The sequence below is a fragment of the Vombatus ursinus genome, unplaced genomic scaffold, assembly GCF_900497805.2.
Source record: "Vombatus ursinus unplaced genomic scaffold, bare-nosed wombat genome assembly UNPS02007284.1, whole genome shotgun sequence".
Classification (NCBI taxonomy): domain Eukaryota; kingdom Metazoa; phylum Chordata; class Mammalia; order Diprotodontia; family Vombatidae; genus Vombatus; species Vombatus ursinus.
Window position 1 is genome coordinate 12,875,546 of NW_020947062.1, and position 9,015 is coordinate 12,884,560.

Consider the following 9,015-nt stretch of genomic DNA (forward strand, 5'->3'; position numbering starts at 1 on the left):
AGATCTATCACAGTAAAACAGGTGACTTTACAGCCAATTAAGGAGATGGTGGTAGTTGGATTGGGAACAACTGGATACCTGGGTCTAACATAAGCATTAATAGCACGTAAATATTGTACAGAGCAACGAGACAGGTTGACTAGCAGGGCCTGTATTTGGTTTTTTCAACTGGGAGAATAAACATGTTACGAGGGGATTTACATAGAATTGATCCCTCAGAGAGTCAAAAATGGGTGTAGTACCTTTGATGGGCTACCTAAACAGAAGATGCTAAGGGATGGATGATGGGGTTCCTCTCTTAGTCCTGATGGTGATGGGGACAGTAGATTTGAATAATCTGTGAGGATGAAGTAGCCCACAAAGAGAATCAGTGATGGAATATCAAAATTATGCACCAAACTCTCTTGGGTATTCTAAACCGATTTGGGGGTGGGGAAAGAATATGAGTCCTTAGGGAGTTGCAAGGACAGAGATTGCTCAGGGGATCAGAAAATAGTGTCTCTTAGTTTACAAAGAAGATCATGACCTAACAGGTTAATGGGAGACTCGGTCATAAGGAGAAAGATTGTTGTGTTTGACCTCCATTCTTCAAAGAGAACCAATGATATCAGGGAAGTGATGTCTTGACTTGCAAGTGAATTGGATTTAAGTGAGGCAGGGCTGTGAAGTCACTATCTGGGTTCAGTGGTAAGATATAGATCAGAAAGACTGGAGATGGCCCTGGATGCAGTGGGAAACCTTGGCCTTTTTAGGCTAAGGTCTTGTCCAGGTCTTACTTTTGTCCGAGGCAATGCGCATTCAGTGATTAAAGCTAGGAAAGAAATGAAGCAAAAAAATGGCCTCCTTTACCTAGTTAAAAAAAAAGAAGAAAATCAGTCTGGTAAGGGAAGACCCTCAGAGTTTCTGACCAACACAATTGCTTATTTACACTTTGAGCCATCAAAACCCTAACAATGACCAAGTAAGGCTTGGGCTGGGACCTATTGTTGGCCAATGAGAGCCAGAGTGATTCTGATGCGGTCTAGAAGTTAGGGGTCCTGGAATCCCACAGTCACAGCACCCGGGTCCTGCCCGAAAGAATTCGACCCAAGCCTTCTTGCAGCCAAAAACAAGGTGGTTTGAAGATTCGCCATATTAGCTAGACTCTTAAGGAACCTGAGCATCTATGGGCTATTGGCTAGATTCTAAGAATCAGAGCATCTTAATGGAGACAAGATGGACCTTATATACAGAAAGACTGTGGGGGAGATCAAGGAGTGGCCAAGTAGTTTGGGGTGACAGGAGGAGGGGCCTAAGGAGATCTGGATGGGAGTGGCCAGTAAACAGAGGTGAACAGAACTCCAGGGACCTGGACCTCGTGGCCAAGGGAGAATGGAGCCTAGCTAGGATTAAGGGTGGGAAATGGCCAGGGGCCATAGGGAGGTAGGACAGTGGAGGGGAGATTGGATGTAACCACAGTGAAAGGCCAGTTGATGGGATTATAGCCTGGGTGGGGGTGGAAACGCTAGAGATTTGGCCATGTGGGAAAGTCCAGGGTTTTTCTTTTCTGGGTCCCAGATTCCAACCCCATCAAAACCGGTTTGAGGCATGGTCAAGTAGCTCTCTTTGAATCCCAATGGGCTTTATCAAAGCCTGGGTTTCCAGTGCTGTATTTCAAGAAATCTTAAATGAAACTATATGGGGCAAAAAGGGTTAATTGTCTCATACCCTTACCTGTGGGTGCTCTGCCCAAGGGAATATAAATTTTGATTGCTGAAACCTCACAAGATATGTTGGGGTTTATGGGCTCAATTTTATTTCCTTTCTCTTCCCTACTTATTTATTCTACCTTTTTTTTTAAACTAGGACAATTAACTTTTTTGCCCCATATAGTTTCATTATGATTTCTTGAATAAAGAGAAAGGAATGCTCCACTGAAAGAAGGCCAACAATTATATTCAGGGGGACAGTCTAAAGATATTTAAAGGCTTTCCCAAGATCCCAACAATAGAAGAACAATCAAAATCTGGTTTACTCATTGAAACAGAATTAGAAGCTCCACTGTCTAGTAAGCAATTATAAATTGTGTTATGGGCTTTGAGGGTGACATTGGGCTCACCAGTGCAGGGGTGGGGTGGGGGTGGGAGGTAGAGACTGGAATAGCTAGGGCAAGGACATCAAGATCAGGAAGAACAAAAAGATCCTCATCAGAATCTATGGTCCCTGTTGTGCTCCCTTCCCCTCTTGCTACCCACCACCAATCTGTAGATCCTTCCTAGGTTTTTCTAGGGCCCCTTCTATTCCCATACCTTAAGTTCCACTTTTTTTTTCTACACTCCCGGGCAGTTTGGCCCCCCTGTGACAATAGAAGCATTTACATAGCCCTCAGCAGCTTGAATGAGAACAGGAGCTGCTTGGGCAGGGGCCCACCCTTGGAAAGGGTCAGAGCAGTTTGGGCAGGGGCCAAGATAATCTGAGGTTTTGGCTTAGGTTACTCCTCTTTATCTCTCCCTTCGTGAATGTATTAAGTAATGCTTTTAAGCCCACCAACATCCTTTTCATGCCAACCAGGGTAACTCTTTTGAAAATATTTTCATATTTCTGGCTGTGATTGATTAACAGAGTATACATTAACAATTTGTGTCTCTCTCTCACACTGATTGGATCTCACCCTGCCACTTAGCACTCTTACACAGCCTATTATAAAAATGATTAGGGTCTCATTCTCTTCCTTGACAATTTCTTAGAACTTACTCTACGTCTTGGATCTCACAGAGCATGCTTCATTGCCTCTGATTAATGATTCTCTAGTCTGCCTTAACCTGGGGTAGTTGGCTGGGATGTGAGGGTTCCAATAAGGGTTTTGCAACAGCCAATAAGGAAGACCCTCAGTACCACCACTGAAGAGGAAATTAAAACAATAATTAGGAGCTATTTTGCCTAACTATGCCAATAAATTTGACAATCTTAGTGAAATGGATGTATATTTACAAAAATATAAATTGCCCAGATTAATGGAAGAGGAAATAAATACTTAACCCCATTTCAGAAAAAGAAATTGAACAAGCCATCAATGAAATCACTAAGAAAAAATCCCTAAGGCCAGATGGATTTACAAGTGAATCCTATCAGACATTTAAAGAACAATTAATTCCAATACTATATAAACTATTTGGGAAAGTAGGCAGAGTCCTACCAAGTTTTATCTATGACAAAAATAGGATTCTGATACCTAAACCAGGAAGAGTCAAAACCGAAAAAGAAAATTATAGACCAATTTCCCTAATGAATATGAATGCAAAAATTTTAAGTAAAATATTACGAAAGAGATTACAGCAACTTATCTCGAGGATAATACACTATGACCAGGTGGGATTTATACCAGGAATGCAGGGCTGGTTCAATATTAGGAAAACTATCAGCATAATTGATCATATCAACAACAAAACTAACAGAAATCATATGATTATCTCAATAGATGCAGAAAAAGCTTTTGACAAAATACAACATCCATTCCTAATAAAAACAGAGAACATAGGAATAAATGGAGTCTTCCTCAAAGTGATAGGTAGCAGCTATTTAAAACCATCAGCAAGCATTACATATCATGGGATAAGCTAAAAACATTTCCAATAAAATCAAGGTAAAACAAGGATGTCCATTATTGCCACTGTTATTTGATATGGTACTAGAGACATTAGCTTTAGCAGTAAGAGAAGAAAAAGAAATGAAGGAATTGGAGCAGGCAGAGAAGAAACAAAGCTGTCACTCTTTGCAGATGATATGATGGTATACTTAGAGAATCAAGTAAAAAATTATTTGAAATAATAAATTTAGCAAAGTTATAAGATATAAAATAAACCTACATAAATCATCAGCATTTCTGTATATTACTAACAAAGCCCAACAGCAAGAGAGAGAGAAATTCCATTTAAAGTTACTGTAGACATCATAAAATATTTGGGAGTCTACCTGCCAAAACTAACCCAGGAACTATATGAACACAATTACAAAATGCTTCTCACACAAATAAAGTCAGATCTAAATAATTGGAAGAATATCAGTTGCTCATGGGTAGACCGAGCTAATATAATGAAAATTACAATTCTGCCTAAATTAATTTACTTATCCAGTGCCATACCAATCAAACTGCCAAAAAATTATTTTGTAGAGCTAGAAAAAAAATAAGATTCATCTGGAGGAACAAAAGGTCCAGAGTATCAAGGGAATGAATGAAAAGAAATGCAAGGGAAGATGGCCTTGCTGTACCAGATCTCAAATTGTATGATAAGGCAGCAATCATCAAAATTACTTGATACTGGCTAAGAATAGAGTGCTGGCTAAGTGGAATAGGTTAGGTATGTAAGACAATAGTCAATGACTATACTAATCTATTATTTGCTGAATCTAAAGACTCCAGCTTCTGGGATAAGAACTCACTATTTAATAAAAATTACTGGGAAAACTGGAAAATAGTATGGCAGAAACTAGGCATAGACTAACATCTTATACCCTATACCAAGATAAAGTCAAAATGGATTCATGATTTAGATATAAAGGCTGATACTATAAGCAAACTAGGAGAGCAAGGAATAGTTTACCTGTCAGATCTATGGAGAAGGGAAGAATTTATGACCAAACGAGGTAGAGAACATTATGAAATGCAAAATGGATAATTTTGATTACATTAAATTGAAAAGTTTTTGCACAAACAAAGCAAATGCGACCAAGATTAGAAGGGAAGCAGAAAGCTGGGAAACAATTTTTACATATAGTGTCTCTGATAAAGGCCTCATTTCTCAAATATATAGAGAACTGAGTCAAATTTATAAGAATATATGTCATTTTCCATTTGATAAATGGTCAAAGGATATGAACAGGCAGTTTTCAGATGAAGAAATTAAAGCTATCTGTAGTCATTTGAAAAAATGCTCTAAATCACTATTGATTAGAGAAAAGCAAATCAAAACAGCTCTGAGGTACCACATCACACCTTTCAGATTGGCTAGTGACAGAAAGGGAAAATGATAAATGTTGGAGAAGATATGGGAAAATTGAAACATTAATACATTGTTGGTGGAGTTGTGACCTGGAGAGTAATCATTCTGGAGAGTAATTTGGAACTACGCCCGAAGGGCAATAAAATTGTGCATACCGTTTGACTCAGCAACAGCACTTCTAGGGTTGTATCCCAAAGAGATCATGAAAATGGGAAAAGGACCCACATATAAAAAAATATTTATAGGAGCTCTTTTTGTGGTGGCAAAGAATTGGAAATTGAAGGGATGCCCATCAATTAGGAATGACTGAACAAGTTGTGGTATATGAATGTAATGGAATACCATTATGCTATAAGAAATGAAGGGCAGCTAGGTGGCTCAGTGGATAGAGCTCTGGCCACGGAGTTAAGAGGACCTGAGTTCAAATCCGGCCTCAGACACGTGATACTCACTAGCTGTGTGACCCTGGGCAAGTCACTTAACCCTGATTGCCTCGTGGGAAAAAAAAAAGAAAAAAGAAAAGATGAGCAGGCAGATCTCAGAAAAACCTGGAAAGACTTATTAAGTGAACAGAACCAGGAGAACACTGTACACAGTAATAGCAACATTGTGCTATGACTAAATTTCATAGACTTGGCCCTTCTCAGCAATGCAAGGATCTAAGACAACTCCAAAAGACTCATGATGGAAAATGCTGTCCACATCCAGAGAAAGAATTCTGGATCAAAGCATACTATTTGCTTTCTTTTTGTTATTGTTGTTTTGTTTCTTCTTTCTTGTGGTTCCTCCCATTGGTTCTAATTCTTCTTTACAACATGACTAATATGAAAATATATTTAATATGAATGCATATGTAGAACCTATATCAGACTGCACGTCTTCCTGGGGAGGGGGAGGGGAAAGAGGGAGTGGAATTTTAAAACTCAAAAGCTTATGGAAGTGAATGTTGAAAAATAAAAATAAATAAATTTAAAAAAAAGAAAGTTAAAAAAAAATGGAAGACCCTCAGGACCACCAGGAGCTCCCACTTCTGGGGCTTGTCTATTTGCAGCCCCTATAATAACAATTCTTTCTCCCAGGGAGAATAGGTCTGCATTAAATCAGTTACATCTCCCCAGGTAGAGTTATAACCCCTAAGCATGGTTTAAAATTGGATTATGATAGCCCCAGATCTTCATCAAATTTAAGAGCATCTCTTTCAAGTGGAGAGATCAGAGGAACTGAAAGGTTGATGACTTCTATAGTTAAAAAATTTTTTTCCAGGTTAGCAGGATCAGGTACAGTTCTTTCCCAGAGAGGAAAAGACACCTGCAACAGGTCCCTCATGTTCAAAGGAGATTAAATCTCCTGTTACAGCAGGAGGAGAGTAAGACAGAGGAGCAGAGAAGGAAGGAGGAGGGAAGATCTGCATAGCAGCTTGCCTGGCCAGCGAGATAGAGAAGTCAAAGTGGCTGAGAGGGAGCTGCTAGATGGAAGATGCTCAAGAGGAACAGATAAGACAGGATACAAAGAAGATGGCCTCCTAGATGGTGGGGGACACAGGACATCAAATAAGGTGGCCCAGTCAAACCAGTAACTCATCTGATCAGAATGTGGATTTATAATGGCTAGCCCCGATTTTTAAAATTTGCAATAATGAGAAGTGCCAATTTGGAGCCAAAACAAATTACCAGTTGAGTCTCTGGCATTTTTAGACCAAAGTTCACATAATTCAATAGCACATGTTTTTCCTCATTGAACCAGGAGCTTCGCCAGATCCCAGGGCAAAAGAAATTTTTCCAGGGCGGGGTTCCATTTGGTGTGCTACTAATACAAGATCCCATCATTCCCAGAAAAGAACTTTCCCGGTATGTAGGAGCTAACCATCCCCAGCAGTGTGGGCTTTACCTTAGCCTTGGAAAAATTTGAGATCACATGGTAGAGGGAGTCCTACCTCCAGGGCAATCTCCTACGAAGACATCCCTTTATATGCTCTAGAGCCTATCCCAGGGGTCTGAGTCCTGTCTTGACCTAGCTGGCTCATCAAAAATTGTTGTGATTTATATGTGACGTGACAAAATCTGAGCTATGCCATTTATTAGCAAAGCATGCATAATAAATGAAGCAGTGGACTCCTCAGTAGACCCAAAGACCCAGAGTACAGGGGAAGACAGATTTTTAAAAGAAAACAGGATACAAACTAGGATGTAAGACAAGGTAATCTAATTTCTATTTGGAGGAAAGGTTAGGGGCTTTCAAAATTGGGTGGGGGGTAGAGTTTTGGGAGATGGGAGAGGCTAGAATGAGTTTTGAGGACTTTCCCAGAAATCAGGTGCTTTATAGGAAAACAACAAAATGGAGGATGGTCACAGGATAGGAGTCGGTGTGTCCATAATACCCACAAGTCCTTCATTCCCCCTCATTTGAGATATTTAGAAAAACCTAGATGGCATTTATTAGGTATGTTTTATAGGGCATCTTTTTACACCTATAGATTAGACATCCTCAGGGATCTCTTTTAACTCTTACGTTCTGTGATTTTTTGAATATGAGAACCAGTGATGTCCATAAGCCACATGTCTACTAGCTGTGTGACTCTGGGCAAGTCACTTAACCCTTTTTACCTCAGTTTGCTTATCTGTAAAACGAACTGGAGAAGGAAATGGCAAACCGTTCTGGTATCTTTGCCAAGAAAACCCCAAATTGGGTCTCAAGGAGTCATACATGGCTGCCAACAGTAACAATCCTATTTCAAGAAATCCTATTTATCATTCCTTATAGTAATATTCCACCATATTAATATATTATAATGTTGTCACTCACCATGATGGAGATCCACTTTGTTTCCAGTTCTTTACTATTGCAAAACAACAACAACAACAACAAAAACAAACAAACAAACAAACAAAACCAGGTTGCTTATAGCATCTCTGGATCAAACATAGAATCTCTGGATCAATAAATGGGTTTCTTTGCTATTTGCTATTTGTGTTCATTGTAGAACTGGTATGTTATTGGGAGTCAGACCTCAGATAAAAAGCTTGGGGCCCTCCTTTTCCCCATTACTAAACAGGAATCATGAGCTTTAACTTGAATCTTAAAGTTATTGCTCTTAGAGTAACAATTTTTAGGGAGCAGGTCGGCTTCCCTATGAGCCATAATCAAGATAACTACATCACACCTGGAATATTCCCCTCTCTCTACCAGATCCCTCTATTTAGGTCTCTCCTGTCCTAAAAACAACAAATAAAATTTCTCCTCACCATTTACCCTTTTCAAGTTTATTATTGTGTCTCTTTTCCTGCCCTTTATTGCCAAAATCATAGAAAAAGTAGACATATTTGTTGCTTTGATGTGTCACCATCCATCCACTTCATCCTTTTGCAATCTAGCTCCTGTCTTCTCCACTCTACAGAAACTGCTCTTCCACAGGTTGCCAATGACCTCTTAGTTTGTGTATCTGGGGCCTTTTCTCAGTGTCCATCCTCCTTGTTCTAATCACTTACTATATTGTACTTATTTGATTTTAATTAGCCTACCTCCAATAGACTGTAAGTACCTCAAGGTCAAGGAGGGTACCATTTTTATTGTTGTATCACTCCTTCCCCCCTGCACCTAGCACAGTGCCTTACATATAGTGGACTTTAAGAAAATGTTTGTTGAATTAACCTTTCTCCAGCCTAGGGAGAAACCTTCCTTCTAAATAATCTCTCCTTTGGCTTCCATGATTTCCACGGCTGCTCTCTCCTAGTTCTCCTCTTTCTTGGTCTCCTTCTTTGTTTACCTTCTTCCTGTCCTCCAAAGGCACTATCATCATCAGACTTGTATTTATGTTCTTTCTCCTTTACTGAGTGGTCTCATCTACTCCAGTGGATTCACTTACCATTTTTATTCAAATTGTTTCCCATCTGTATTTCCAGCACTAAAGTCTACCTGTGCCCCAGTCACACTGCTTGCTGGATGTTTTGCCAACAAGTTTAATAGATCCAGAACAACTAGTTTCCCTGTCTATTCCACATCTACTTCATCAAAACCAAAGCAAATGCTGCCCTTCCTT